A 17,083-nucleotide genomic window follows, 5' to 3' on the forward strand; every position below is an offset into this window, starting at 1 on the left:
TGCTCCAGACGTTCCGTGTTCACCTAGCGTGGTTTTGGTATAATTGACGCACGATCCATTTGACCCATATCTCTAGATTCAACAATGCCACTTTCATCCCTGAAAACATACAGATCAAGTAAGTTCTCTGTAATATAGTTCAGAACTTTTTTCTCCTCCTTTTTCTTTTATTCTATTTTTATCACAATTATCAATTTTATCAATTTATAATTGAATGTCAAAGATATACCACTGTTTAACTCTTGAGATGCTCTATCTGAAGTTGACCATTTTGTGGGCTGCAGGATATCTTCAGTAGCAAGCTACAACCTTCTTGTTTCTGAACTCCAACCAATGAATTTTGTTCTTCACTGTTCAAGGATATTATCTCTCTCCAGCACTATAATATTTTCCTTGCTGGACGTCACCCACCTGGTTTTTCTTCTTAATATCATCTTGAACCATTATTTTAGTCTAAGTAACTTCATTTTGTGTTCACTTTTATTGCAATCTTTATGATTCAATATCTAAAGTTTACTTCATAGTCAATCATAGTTTTTTACTTTAACAATGCTGACATTGAAGATCTCCACATTTGAAGGAGAAAGAATTGTCTAACTTCAATTTTATCTTTGACTCACTGTCTTAATTTCTCTGATAAGACCGGCTGTTCTCTCCACTTCACCTCAATTTGAAGATCTTGTTCAAACTGTGGATTCCTCTGCAGGTATTGGCATTACAGTTCCATGATGAGAGCTTGAGGAATCTGCATAAAAGCAATGCAAAGTAGACATTTGCTCTCCGCCTGTCAAAGAAAGATGAAGAAAAGAGCTGTCATGTATGAAGGCCCTTGATCAGCCATTCTGATAGAGCACAGGAGGATGCCTGCTTAACAGGCACCAGACAAACTTTACTGATATGTACAGTACTCTTGGATTTTAATCTTTCTCTGCTTAATTGGCAAAGGAACAGGAACTCAAACTGCTTGAGAAGCACGCCACTTACTGCAAGATCTTTTGCTTACAGATGTGTGTAAAACAAATCAGAGTCCTCCATTGTCTCATTTATAGCTTTACTGCTTGCAATATTTCTGATGTTACAGATCCAGTTCTTTTTCAAGTGGTGAAGTGAGAAAGATGGTTTCATTGCAGAAGTTCTAGGTCATTCAATGTGAAACATATGATCATGTGGAAGTGAAGCTAGTGCCAACAACTGAGGTAATTCCCCATTTCAGGCACTCCATATGAACCAAACTTTAAATCAGATGTGGATCAGCATGACTCATAGTAGAGGGCAATGTACTTAATTTATCAGAAAAATACAGCAACTTCTGCACAGTCTACGTAACCATTTTTGGGTTCTAGGCATCACTGGTAAGGTCTTATTTATTTCCCATTCTGAATTCCCATGAGGAGGTGGATAGTGCTGGGAAGGTACTGTTGGATGGGAAGTTTCTGGCCCTGTGACAATGATAACAGTTTGAATTTAAGGTCATGTGAGAATTGGAGGGAAGTCTCTAGGTAATGGTATACCTGCATGCCTGTAGCCCTTGCCCGAGCTGCTGTCAAGGTAGATTTGAGAAATAATGACTGCGCAACAATCAATCAATTAATCAACCAATAAATAAATAAATAAATAAATAAATAATATTTATATATATAAAAGTTCCCTGTGTTTTGACAGCTTTGCTGTCATCCAGGCAAAAGGCCTGGTGTTTTTCATCACCCTCTGGATTTGTGCTTGTAGACGAGTTAAAAGCTTTGTGATGTCACCATAGGCTACTCAGCTCTAATCTGTCCTTGCAGTCATTTTACTTATGTGGTTGGTTTAGTTGAATTCTGATCAAGAGTGATTGTCTGCCAAGTTGATAGTGTGTTACTTGGCCATGATGATGCCATTGAATCCCAAGGATAGGCTGTCAGTCACTCTCTGGCTAGATATGGTTATCATCCAAAACCTGTGTCACAAACTTGCCTCTTAATATTCTGTGCTTGAATGTTGACCAGTTCCTGACGCCCATGTGATTTTTTTGCATGGAATTGGACATTGTGTAATTACTGGCAAACACCCCGCTTCTGGACTTCTGAGGGAAGGAAGGCTACGAAAGATTTCACACTTTGTGAGTCATAGCAAGGTGATCGGGTACATTAAAACGAAACTTCTTTTAGCAGTAAATAAGGGTATAAAGTTATTAATGCATGTGCAAAAACAGGAAGTGCTGCAAGCATTCATTAACTCAATGAGCATGCATGGAGAGAACAGATAAGGGAATAAGATTTAATTTGGCCTGCTCAGATTTAAACAATGCAGTGTTTGCCTACTATTGGCTTACTGCCCAGCTTATACAGTACAAAAACTTCAACTGAAACCCTATTCTATCAGGTTCTGAAACTCCCCCTGAAATTTCAGGGGGAAATGATATTTTCACCCATACACTTACTTCATTTGAAATGCAGAGAACTCCAATTGCCATCTTTGGAGAGAATCTGGTGGGTAGCAGTCTGCTCCCAGTCTGTCTGCTGTTCAGTCCAAGAGGAGTATAAAAGTCAGCAGTATCATTCTTCTGTGGTTCCCCGGGCCACAGACAAGTCGACTGCTGCCCACTATCACCCATCCACAATGTTGCTCTTTCCACTGATTCATCTCCCCATCCCTGTATTCTTTCTCCGAACATGTCTGTTTTCTTCTTGTTTTCAATGTGTAACATTCTGAACATGTGGTATGTGACCTGTTGCGCCAGCCCCTTATAGACAACAGGGCTGTCAGGGGGCTGTCAGGGCTGTGAGGGGGTTAAAATAAAGCCATTTATTTTTGTAGCATCTCTACCAAAAGATTACCATGTCCTCTTTGCACTAATATCTTGATTGGCTCATTGACTAATTTCTTTAGATTTCAAATATCCACGAGTTTTTAAGGAATGTCCTTGCGGATGCCAGAATGGAAAACATTGCGAGACCAAGGAAAAATTGAAGAACAACCAAATCAAGTTTCCAGCACATTCTGATGTTTTACAGTCAAGTACTGCTTTGAGTCAGATGTCTTTGGAGTGTTGATTCTTCATCGGAATGTCACATCTAAGCAGATTATACGGTGGGATAGTTGAGCGATTGCACCCTGGTCTGCAAAAGTGCAGGAATGTAGGAAGTTGCAGAGAGTAGTGGGCCCATCCCATTAATTCATTGGCACATTCCTCTCCAACCTTGCAAGCATCTGCTTGAGGTGCTGCCTCACTAAGACACCATCCAGGCCATATCATCTTCTCAAAGCTACCAACGGGCAGGAGGTAGGGAAGCCTGAAGTCCCACACTGTCAGGTTCAGGAATTGCTACCTACCTTCAACCATTCCATATTTAAACCAATCAGAGTAAACCGAACTTCACCTCCATAAAGCAATGCTAACACAGTTTAGAGCACTTGCACTACAATGTATTTTATTTACGTACACAACGTTGGAAGTATTCTTTGATCCACAGCAGTTGTATTTTTGTGAATGGATTTTATTTTTTGTTCTAATTGTGCTCTTCCTTGTATAATTTGGTATAATTAACATTCAGCTTCTTTTTTCTTCTTAATGTTTTGTTTCCGACACTATAAGCCTGCGATGCTTTGCAAAAAATGTAAAAAGTAAAAAAAAACAAGCTTTTTATTAAATTAGTGTATACATGCACTTGTGTACTGTGTATGATCATGGCAATGAACTCAAACTCAAATTAAACCTAGATTCAGCAAACTTGCTGATGGAATGTTGCTGAGGATTTACCATGCAGAAATGGGAATCCACCTTCTTTTTCTGGCATATGAACAAATGGATGAACGAACTCAGAACCACAGGTAATTTTAAACTAGTTCTAAAATTAGTGTGAAAGTGTCGCTTGCTGCAATTTCACAATGGGAGAGAATTCTAGTTACTAATACGACAGTGTCATAAGCACATTCAGAAATTAGCTTTCAGCACAAAGTGTAACTGTGGCAATCTGGGCTGCTGCAAATATTATTTCCCTGATTATCCTACTCCCACTGTGATAAGCATCAGGGTTATAAAGCTGCTTTGTCTATTTTCTGTCAGAAACCAATCACAAGGACAGCACACAAATTATTTATTCTAGCAGTGAAAACACCCAGTGTAACAATGTGTGCTGCAAATTTCCACTTCTTAGCAAAATGCCACTGATAAAGGCAATCAATGTTTTTAAAAGTTAGCGATAAATTATGCTTTACATTTAAATAGAAATGATTCTGCTATGACAAAATATTTGTAATTATTCTAGAGACTAAAATAATGTTTCCAAATGAATACCCATGTTATTATTAATAACCCATGCCCTGCTAACTAAGCTTGTCAGTTTGACATGTATTCTAAATAAATGCAAGGTAAAAAGAAAATTAAAGGGGTGGCATGGTAGCATAGTAGTTAACATAATACTTTACAGTGTACGTGAGCCGGGTTCAGTTCCCGCTGCTGCCTGTAAGGAGTTTGTACGTTCTCCCCGTGACCGCGTGGGTTTCCTCCAAGTGTTCCAGTTTCCTCCCACAGTCCAAAGATATATCTGTTAATAGGTAAATTGTCTCATGATTGGGCTAGGGTTAAATCAGGGGATTGCTGGGTCTCACAGCTCATAGGGCCAGAAGCAATGTATCTCAATAAATAAATGATAAATAACAGAAGGATGATTTTAACCAATTATTTTATTATATTATATCTCAATACCATAGCAACGTTTACATAATGTAATGAAATTAAATTCTCACATACTTCACAACAAATATCTCACACACAATTTTTTCTTCATAAAGTTAGACATTAAGATGGAATTGCAATATTTTCATTCATTTACATTTACTTCAGAGTGATTTCATTGTCGAGTTCAGGAGTTTCTAACCTGGGGTTCATGAATTCCTTGCTCCATGGCATAAAAAAGGTTGGGAACCCTTGATCTAGGTAGTCACCAATTTCTTGGTGTTACTTTTTGAGTTGGTGATGCCATTACATACAAAATAGTATGTTGTGGTAGATAAGCTGTGGATGTAGGATGTCTAAATGTGTAGTAGAGAATTGCTTATCTAAAGTAAGATATTCTAATCCCATGATTTTGGGTATCAATCATGCTATACATTCTACACTTATTTTAAAATATCTTGGAACAGTATCCAATATTCTCATTGATCTACATGGAACATGATGGACCAAATTTCATCAGTAAAAGTTTTAATTTTCCTTACAAACTGCTGACATTTAACACTTATAATGGATATTCACTTCTTGCATGAGGGGACTCATGTTTTGCTAAACTCTCTTTCCAGACACAACAGCTGCCATTGACAAGTTCAGACAGATGTATGTAAACTTCCAACTATATGCACTCTTTAACTTCTGGTCATAAGTGGGAGCCAGTCTTCAATTCTCAAAATACAAATAGAAGCAGTAATCAGTTTAAAGTTAAAACAAAATACTGTCTATAGAGTAACTTCGCAAACAAGCTGTGTAGATAGCCTCAGACTTGTTGGCTCACATCATGAGGTTAACTGCTTGAGATGTCCACTGCAAGGCAATGGGTTATTTAATTTAGCTTATTTCAAAACAGACAATGCTGACTAAATTGCCTAAGTCCAGGGAGTTTGCAGATCAGATGGATAATATCATTTAGCATATTAAATAACTGACCTATTAATGCTGGGAGTTTTATGTACTCAAGGAAGTTAGCTTCTCAGCATTAATTGTAGCTATCTGGAACTATGTTTCCAAAAGGCTTTTAGACCATTTGTGTAAACATGGTATCTGAGGAAATATCATATACATGAAGTCACACAATTAGCAAAGAAGCAGTATAAACATAGAGAGTAGATCAAGCTTATTAGGAATGAGGTAAGGAATGTCAAGAAGCATGAAAAAAATGGGATTAATTAGAACCCATTCCTCTGGCTTCAGCTTCTATGACAGATGCTTCATTTGTCTTTTTGATTGGTATAACATTTAGTTTATAGGAATTGTACTTGTGTTTTGGAAATCCTTTGCATTTTCAGAATATTTTGTGTTTTAAAAATGGTTGGTAATTTAGAAATGTTTAAAATATAAACCCTTTGTGAGTTTTGAATACGTTTTAAAGTGTCGTTTGGTTTTAAACATGTATCACTGATATAAACTGTGCTGTAAACTACTTTGGTAACTAAATGACTTCTCCTTGGTAGGGAGGGGGACCACTGATTAAATAGTGGTTATTGGCAGCAAAACTCACCATGAGAATAAACAGAGAAGTTAGCTAGTCTTGTGAAGTTTGGGTAGCTATAGAATAATACCCCTTTAGTGAGAGTTCTCATGGCTACTTACATCCAATTGGGCTTAAGGTCTTTGTTTGTGTTTAGAACTTAGCAGTCAGCAAACCCAATACCATCACACACCTAGAAACTCAGGCAAATCCCAGACCTGCTGAGTGATCCTGTCAGTACATCCATCACAGGACTTGGGAAAGATTCAAATGAAGAGCATGAACTCACTGAGGTTCCTGTGGACGCTGCTCACATTTCCCAAACCCATGCATTTAAACAAAGATTTCACAGTGGTGGCAAAGAAAGGTAAGTTCCAATTTCTTTTATTATTTGTTTGTAATAATACCTTAAATTATTTAACAAAATCCTTAATGTGAGCTTTCTTACTTCAAAAAAAACTTCTAAAAATAGCTATTACATTTTTAACAGTTTTTGAATGCTTCCAAAAGACAGTTAAGCTGAGGTTTTGTTAATGTTTTGTGGATGGAGCTAATTTCATGAACAAAAATTGTTGTTCAGTGCCATATTAATCAGTAAGATTGGCCTTGGGGATTCTGTGTTAGCTGAGTGCAGAGCAATGGAGTATCTAGGTGATGACCATCAGGCTTGTGAACTAGTGTGAACCAACTTCACTCACCTCAATGTTGAATGGATCATTCTTCAGTCTCCTCTGTTCCCAAACTTGTGTCGTTTTAAACCAAAGAATCGAACTAAATTTGTTTAAACCAAATGATCTCTAAGTAAAACCATATATCAGGTATTATAATTATTTTACTGGAATGGAAATAAAGGGTATCCTATAGACTGTGTAGTAGGCCTCCGTTAGTCTCGATAGACCATGGATTTGCACCTTGGAAAGTTTCCAGGGTGCAAGCCTGGGCGGGGTATTTTTTTATGGAAGACCGGCAGTTGCCCAAGCTGCAAGTCTTCCCTCTCCACGCCACCAATGTTGTCCAAGGGAAGGGCATTAGAACCCATACAGCGTAGGACCAGTGTCGTCACAGTACAATGTGTGGTTAAGTGCCTTGCTCAAGGACACACACACACAGCCTCAGCCAAGGCTTGAGATGACTAGATGAACGCCTTAACCACTTGGCCACATGCCAACACATCCTACAGACTATTGACCTAGAGACTCAGTTTCAAGGTCTCTACAATTCAGTATTATTTATTGAATTTATTCTATTTATTATTTGCATGATTTGTCCTCTTTTGCACATTAGATGTTTGTCAGTCATGGTCAAGAATGGTTTTTCATAACGTTATTTTATTTTTTATTTTTTCTGTAAATATCTGCAAGAAAATGAATCTCAAGGTAGTATATGACAACATATGAAGAATTTGCTTGTAAATTGTGAAATGGTTCAGTTATGCATATCTTACATTACTTTTTGTAATCTGTACCAACTTGAATAAAAATAAAACCAAGGCACATGTTGCATTAAAAGTTGATTGACTTTCACTCTGCTCTCTGAAGACTGATATCCATTTGTCAAACTCTATGAGCTGATGAAATGAATATGACTTTTGAATCAATAGAAAGAATTTCAAAACTTTTTCAACATGATTCATTGATAGCATCTTAACCTAGTGCTAGTGCTGTTTTTCCATGATATTTATGTAGTGAATGAGTTTTAGGTGTTACTAGGAACTATCCTTTTACTTTGTCACAATGTTGCAAGGTGAAGGCCACTTTTATTGGAGAGGCTGATGTTTATAAGTCCACTATTTGCATAAGGTGTGTGAAATACAATACCATTTTCACTTGCAAAGTACTTTGTATTGTTTCTACCTCTTACCATTGACTCATCTAGCAGAAATTTTGCAAAGCCAACCAGCTGAGAACTATATGAAATAGGGCCAAAAGGGGTGAAAATGGACACCTGAATCCTTCATTCTCCTCTGTTCCCAATCTTGTGTTATATTAAACCAAAGAACCAATCTAATTTATTTAAAACCATAGAACCATAGAATATTACAGCGCAGAAACAGGCCTTTTGGCCCTTCTTGGCTGTGCTGAACCATTTTGGCTGTGCCTAGTCCCACTGACCTGCACCTGGCCCATATCCCTCTACACATCTCTTACCCATGTACCTGTCCAAGCTTTTCTTAAATGTTAAAAGTGAGCCTGCATTTACCACTTCATCTGGCAGCTCATTCCACACTCCCACCACTCTCTGTGTGAAGAACCCCCCCCCAATGTTCTCCTTAAACTTCTCCCCCTTCATCCTTAACCCATGTCCTCTGTTTTTTTTTCTCCCCTAGCCTCAGTGGAAAAAGCCTGCTTGCATTCACTCTAAGTATACCCATCATAATTTTATACACCTCTATCAAATCTCCCCTCATTCTTCTACGCTTCAGGGAATGAAGTCCTGACCTATTCAACCTTTCTCGGTAACTCAGTTTCTCGTCCCGGCATAACGTCCTTATAAATTAACGTCCTTCTTTGCATGCTTTCAACCTTATTAATATCCTTCTTGTAATTTGGTGACCAAAACAATGGATTTAAAGTGATCTCTAAGTAAAACCACACAGTCAGGTATTATAATTTTAACAAATTATCTAAGAAAGGCTGTGCTGACATTGGAGAGGGTTCAAAGGGGGTTTGCAGAAAAGATTCCAGGATTGAATGGCTTGTCACCTGAAGAGCATTTGATGGCTCTGGGCCTCTACTCACTGGAATTCAGAAGAAAGAGGGGTGACCTTGTTGAAAGGCCTCAATAGAATGGATGTTTCCTATGGTGGGAAAGTCTAAGACCATAGGACACTGCCTCAGAGTAGAGGGGTGCCCCTTTAGAATGGAAATGAGGAGGAATTTCTTTGGCCAGAGAGTGGTGAATTTGTGGAATTTGTTGTCACAGGCAGCTGAGGAGGCCAAGTCACTGGGTATATTTAAGGAGAGGTTGATAAATTCTTGACTAGTCTGGGTATGAAGGAATATGGGAAGAATGCAGGAGTTTGGGGTTGAGAGGAAAAATGTATCAGCCATCCATGATGAAATGGCAGAACAGAGATTATGTATGGACCTAAGAGTTTACTTCTGCTCCTATAACTTATGTTCTTAATATCTTAATCCTTAAGGAAATAAGGAGATTTATTTGCACTTTGCTAATGTTAACATGACTTTAATTCTCTTTTACTTTACTGATTTGAAATGTAGTGGTTAAAAATATAATATGGACAAAAAATAAATGGTGACATATATGTACATTGGTAATAAATTTACTTTGAACTTTGAAAATACATGAGATGTCTTAACTGGAAAGTTTAATTCACTTCTAATGGCCCTGAAACTAATCGAGTTATCATATCATATCTTTAGGTTGGATGCCTCGTGGGTTGTCAGTATAAGATGGTTTATGTTGCAAGGTAAGGAATAAAATCAATGTTACTGAAGTAATCTGCAATACTCACATTTCAAAGCTGGATGATTCACTGGATCAGAAAGTAAATGAAGAGTCCACATAGATGAATAAAAATTGAGAGACCTGGTACTCCTATTCTGACAATATAGTAATAACTGGCAGCTGTTCAGTTACATTTTGTGACCAAGGCTGGTAATTTATCATATCTTTACAATTCTGCCCCAAGCCATCTTTCTTATCAGATCTGAATTCTTCCAACAATCTGTCAGAGATGATGGGTGCATCAATTTATGTCTTTAGCTAGGTCTGCAACACCATAAATTGCATGAAGCATTTTATAAACTCATTGCTGGGACTTCCTTTATTCCAGAGTCCAAGTCTAACTGGTCCAGAGACTATCCATTTCTCAATTTGTCAATTTATAAAGTAAAAATTACAAGCATTGTTAAAATAAATTTTAAGCTATTTCCTGCAAAGTAGTTATCAGATTATCTGGAACCCTCAATGTTTATATGTTTTTAAAACAAGAAATTTAAAATGGATTATCTTGTTAAACATGGTGAAAAGCTACGCTGACTCTTGGCTCATTCAATCTTGTGCTAGCTTTTTAGTTTTATGGAGAAAAAATGTTAGCTTTTGAATTAATTTCTAAGAAAGTAAAAAGAAGGTTGGATTCATTGAAGGACTTTGCAGAAAAAAATAGCATTTAGCTCACTAGTCATATACAGTACTTTATGTGGTATTTTACATTTTGTTCTTCTCCAAGTTAGGGGAAGAGTTTGATGCTCTTCAAGGTTCCTCAGAGCACTGTTCTCTCCCCAACAGCTTCAGCTGGTTCATCAACAACATTCACCCTTGTGCACTCAGGAATCCTTTCTGTACATGGAGAAAAGAGGTCTGCCATCAGTACAGGGCAGAGTCACTGAGGCTAATAGATTAGTGGCAGTGTTAATGGTGGGACTTTGAGATGGGGTAGAGGAGGTGATGGGGACTGGTGGAAGTGCACATGTATGGTGGGGATGTTGCAAGGTTTGGCTGTTACAGTAGTAATTTTAGTAGCAAATCCAGTTTTAGTAATTTTCTTAGAGGATTTACCTGAGGAGTTTCAGTGTTGGATTCCAGGGCCTTGGGGACAACTTGATATTTGACATCTACATGACTTTTGGCACCATTGAGCACACCTACATGAAGCATGGTCTCAGGAAAGCAGCATCCATCTTCATAGACCCCCACCACCCGGGACATACTCTCCTCTCACAGCTGTCATGGAGAAGGAGGTGCAGTAGCCTCAGGACTCACACCACCAATTTCAGGAACAGTTATTACTCCTTAGCCATCAGGCTCTTGAACCAGAGGGGATAATGTCACTCAACTTCACTTGTCACATTTTTGAAATATTGCCACAACCAATGAACTCACTTTCAAGCATTCTTGATCTCATGTTATCAATATTTATTGTTTATTTATTTATTATTATTGTTATTATTTCTTTTTTTTATTGGGCCAATTTGTAATCTTTTGCAGACTGGTTGTTTGCTCAGTTGGTATGGTCTTGCATTGATTCTGTGATGGTTATCCAACTTGTTGAGTATACCTGCAAGAAAATGCGTCTCAGGGTTGTATATGATGACATATATGTACTTTGATAATAAAATTTACCTTGAGCTTTGAACTTTGGTCACTGAGCATGCCCAGTATCTTCTATACATTAGCAAATCAGATGTACTGAGATCCTGGAAGGGAAGGTATGGATTTTGTGATGTTGCAGTAAGTGCATGATATAATTTAATTTTAAGATGAAATTCAATAATTTGACATAATCTAATCTGGGACAGTACTTGTGTAGCTTTTTTCATGTCCACAGTTATTAAGCTGCCATTATTTTTGAGGAAAAACAGCAAAAAAAATTGCACTGCAGAAGGTGCAGAGGAGATTTCACCAGGGATCATTGCCTGGGATCATTCCAGGCAGAGACTGGATTGGCTAGATGTGTTTTTGTTGCAGCAGAAGAGGCAGATAAAGTGGTATTCAAAATTATGAGGGTGTTGATAGGGTATATTTTTTCCGGAAATTTTCCCCCATTGCAGATCTACCTAAGATGAAAGGGCATAGGTTTAGTGACAGAGGGAAGAGATTTACAAGTGTTTTCACACAGATGGTGATTTTGTATCTGGAATGCACTGCTTCTGAGGAGGTACTCTCTGGGCATGTAGGAAATATCCAGGCAATCAAGTGAATTCACAAGTTATAAAAGGTAATGAAGCTGTAGAAGGTAGTTGTAAACTTAGTCAGCTCCATTGTGAACACTAGCCTCTCTAGCAACCAGGATACCTTCAAGGAATGGTCTCAAAAAGGCAGGATCCATCATTAAGGACCCCCATCACCCAGGACATGCCTTCTTCTCATTGCTACCATCAGGGAGAAGGTACAGGAACCTGAAGGCACACACTCAATGTTTTAGGAACAGCTTCTGTCCCTCTGCCATCAGATTTCTGAATAAACATTGACCACCACCTCACTATTTTTTCCTCTTTTTGCACTACTTATTTAATTTAACTTTATATATATATAAATTTCATGACATATGCCAGTGATATTAAACCTGATTCTGAGGTAAATGGAGTTAGTGTAGACAGGTATGCAGCTTTAGCAAGGGAGAACTATCTTTTAATAACTGAAGCATCCCTTCGTTTCTGCTGTAGTCGATGAAGAATAGATATGGAACAGAACAGAAGAAAATTCCTCAATTTTGTTTTTCCAGTGCTAGGTGTTTCAACATTGATTTTGTTTTTCCAAAGAGTAATTATGAAAGGTAACTACAAACAAGAGAAAATTTGCAGATGCTGGAATTCTGAGCAACACAGACAAAAACACTGGAGGGACTCAGCCGGCCAGGCAGCATCTATGGAAAAAAGTACAGTCGATGTTCCAGGCTGAAACCCTTTGGCAAGAAAGTAATTATGCTGGTTTTGTGGTACTTTGGAAAGATGACCTGACACAACTATTGCAATTTGTATTTGAGCATGTCAACCATTTTCTGTGACGTATACTGTATATGAATAATGTCATTTGCTGTGTGGTGCTTCTTTAGTATGTTGTCAGAAAAATATAATTCAAGCACTTCAGAGCATGCCCATCACCAGTCATTTTTCACACAACCAACCATGCAGTTTAAAGTGGCCACCTTAATCAGGTTCGAACTTGACATTGGAAATCAAACTCAGGTAGATCACCTTATCACCAAGCTCCCAGATTAATCACCCAACTAAACGCTACATTGATCTATATCCAGCTGTGACAACTAATCATAGGTCACTGATTCAGAATTTGTACTACTGAATTCCCGTTGCAGACCCCTGTTGCGTCCTTTTCCCACTGCAAAGATCTACCAGAGACCCCGACTCAACACTTGTTCACCCCAGAAGCCGATCAAAAATCCAGTTTCATTCATGATCCACCCCAAATGGCAGTCACAGAGTCTGACTCTCTCCAATTCAGCCTCCTGCTTGTAATAGCCAATCACAGATTCCTAAACAGCTACTTAACCCCTTGAACACAAGCTACAAACTATATGTGATCTCCTTCCATCCAAAAGCACCAATCACAACACCGCTGTAGGAGTCACACCTTATGTACAATGACTTGCTGCAGAAGCTCTGACAGTTCAGTAAGGAAGGGTTTTCACTTACCCATAAACTTTTCATTAGAGCCCCTTTAGCTGAACAGCAATAATCTCACACTTTCAATATAAATCAAGTCTCTTTCATAAACAATTAATTATTTTATTTTGTTAGACTATTGTGAGGTCTACTTCAATCTGCAGTGTACACAGCTAGATAAATCACCATACTCTTAGTTCACAAGCACGTCTCACAGATTGCTGTGAAGACGAATTGGCAGAAGAATGCATGAAAAATATGTTGAATGTTTCAGTTAATTTAGCATATTAACAATTTTAAAGGTTTGAACCAGAGGCTGAGATTTTAAAATTCCACAACTGAATCTTTCAAATTGCTGTTGAATCTTATAATCAGATGTGCACAAGGTCTTTCATATATGTTTTCTTGTATTTTACTTGTTCAATGTAAACATATTATTAAAGTAGATATGTGTCATCATATCCTAGCTGGAGATTCATTTTCTTGTATCATCACCACAGAAGGAGCCACTCTGCCCATCAAATCCATATCAGCTCTTTCCCCACTTAACTATTTCCTCACTTATTTCCCCATGACCTATTCCACTCCCATCAACTCTCAACAACTCCCCCAGTCTCCTACCATTCACCTACAGTAGGAGTAAGTTAGAGCAGGCATTTCACCTAATAACCATCATTTGGAATGTAGGGAGAAGCTAGAACAATCACAGATAGAATGTCTACACAAAAAGCACCAGCTTGCATTATGTTTATAAAAGAGAGCATTGATGTACAATTGTTTCTACATAGGTGAGCTCCTTTATGAATACTCAAACACAATTTATGTATTTAAAGATCAGTTAATATTTTGACACTGACCCAATAAGCAAACAGTCATGTCTGATTAATCAAATGATTAGTTGTTTTTCATTGGCTGTATCATGTCTGGGTGTTGAGGTCAAGACAAATGTTCTTTAAATATAAGCCTTTCTTTAATTTGTAGTTTATTTTCAGAACTGTCTATGAATTCAATTACTTTATCCCCATGGAAATAGCTTCTTTCATACATACTGAGAAATGTGTAAAGGCTGAAGTGCAGGTTTGGCTGTGAAGAAATAACATCTGACAAGATGCTTTCTCTTCAGAGCATCCAGAGCAGTTAGGTACCAAGCTTTATGTAAAATACATGCGGCACCATGGAAACCCTTCTATCCTGATGCAAAACAACTCTGCAAGTAACTGCACAAAACTGCAGAGAGTTGTGGATGCAGTTCGGCATATCACAGGGCCCAGACACCACTCTGTGGATTTTGTCAATACTTCACGCTGCCTCATTAAAACAACCAGCCCAATCAAATACCCCAGCCACCCCCGATATTTTCACTTCTCCCATCTCCCATCTCCCATCAGACAAAAGCATGTAAGCAGGCTCAAGGACAGCTTCTACCCCCCCTGTTATCAAACTCTTGAATAGACCTCTTGGAAAATAATGGCTTCTGCGCCTCATTGTCTACCTCATACAGATGTAGAGTCTTGGCCCAAACTGTTGACTTTGTTAATTTCAACAGTTGCTGCCTGATCTCCTGTTATGATCTTCTCCATTTTATTCTATGTTGTTATTATTTTACCTTATTTTAGCTCAACACAATGTGTAATGAACACAACCTCATTACTTTTATAATTTCTGCACTGCTTATTTAATTTAACTACTTTTTTATATATGTATATTTACTGTAATTTACCTTTTCCTCTATTATTATGTATTGCATTTTATTGCCACAAAGACAACAAATTTCACGATATATGCTGGCAATATTAAATCTAGTTCTGATCTATATAAACAATATGCAAGACAAGCTTTTCAGTGTATCTTGGTACATGTGACAATTATAAACCAATACCAAAAAAAAGTGAAGTTATGGAAATGTTAATATTTTCACATGCAAACCCCATTGCATTCTATTAAGGTTCTAGTAATAGGTGTTAGGCAAATGGAGAAAAGGCTTTCTTCAGCTGGGGATATGCAGAGTATGTAAACATCTGGACAAACTGAATCTATGAGGAAAGCCTGAGAAATGAACATTAGCTCTAAACATTTGGTTCTTCATCAATAATAGTGGAGAGGCTTGAAAAATACTGCACATCTGTGTGAGAGTGACCATACATGAATGGTGATTTTTTTTTTACAGTACTGTAGTGAAAATAGTCACAGTAGAAGCTGACATTTATATGAGATTTTGAAGGACAGTTATTCAATTTCTTCTGATAATGAGCGGGCTGTCTAAACAGATACAGGCGCACCCACTTTAATGCATTTCAATAGTTTCAGTTAAATTGCTGATGACATTAGGATATCCTCCACTGTTCATTAATTCCAGTGACAAATGTCCTGCTCGCATCCTGGCACTTTTAATCTGCCTTTCGTCAATCAAACAAGGCTTTTAAAAATGTTTACGTTGACAATTGGATCAGAATTTAGTGTTTAAGTAAAGCCTTTATATCTCCATCTCGAATGACTGCTGGAGATTTTTCCTGATGGAGGGATAGCAAAGTGAGTGAGTTCAAAGAGAATTCATCAGGCTGTGATCTGAACACGAAGCCTCCAAATACTACAACTGAGGCTCAGAATTCTGTCTGTCGGAACAAAATGAATTCTCATACAATTGGCAGTTTGGAGTTTCACAGAGAGATCCTCTGACACCACTTCCAAGAGACTGCTGGCTTCTTTTTGGTGTAACAAAAGAACTTGCAAGGGCTTTTGAAAATATTAATTTCATTTTGCCTCAGACAAAAGTCTGGAAATGCAGCCAGTTAAGCTGCTGTAAAAAACACACGCAATAATCTTGGAAAAGTCAATAAATAGTAAATAATACTGGTGCATTGCAAGAGAATGACCAATGGGGCCACATGTTACTGAAGGGTTCAACATGAAATATTGATAGTTCTTCCTCTTCCCCCCCCCCCCCACAGATGTATCTCAACACACCAAGTTCCTTTAGCAGATTGTTTGTTGCTCTGACTGATAGCTGAGTTGAAATATATAAGACATAGGGGCAGAATTAGGCCATCTGGCCCATCGAGTCTGCTCCACCATTCAATCATGGCTGATCCTTTTTCTCTACCTCCTCCTCAACCCCAGTTCCCAGCCTTCTCCCTGTAACCTTTGTTGCCATGTCCAATCAAGAACCTATCAATCTCTGTCTTAATACACCCGACGACCTGGCCTCCATAGCTGTATGTGGCAACAAATTCCACAAATTCACCACCCTTTGGCTAAAGAATCCTTTCCACATCTACTCTAACTAGGCCTTTCAACATATAAAGGGTTTCAATGTGATCCCCTCTCATCCTTCTGAATTACAGTGAGTACAGACCCAGAGCCATCAAACTTTCCTTGTATGATAAGCCTTTCATTCGTGAAATTATCCTTGTGAACCTCCTCTGGACCCTCTCCAATGCCAACACATCTTTTCTAAGATGAGGAGCCCAAAACTGTTTATGGTACTCAAGATGAGTCCTCACCAGTGCCTTATAGAGCTTCATATTACATCCTTGCTCTTGTAGACCTCTTGAAGTGAATGCTAACATGACATTTGCCTTCCTCACCACCAACTCAACCTGCAAGTTAACCTTCAGAGTGTCCTCCCAAGTTCCTCTCCATCTCAGATTCCTGGATTTTCTCCCCATTTAGAAAATAGTCTGCACATTTATTTCTACTACCAAAGTGCATGACCATGTATTTTCCAACATTGTATTTCATTTGTCACTTTCTTGCCCATTCTCCTAATCTGTTTAAGTCCTTCTGCATCCTACCTGTTTCCTCAACACTACCTGTCCC

The sequence above is a fragment of the Hypanus sabinus genome, chromosome 22 (genome assembly GCF_030144855.1).
Source record: "Hypanus sabinus isolate sHypSab1 chromosome 22, sHypSab1.hap1, whole genome shotgun sequence".
NCBI classification, from domain to species: domain Eukaryota; kingdom Metazoa; phylum Chordata; class Chondrichthyes; order Myliobatiformes; family Dasyatidae; genus Hypanus; species Hypanus sabinus.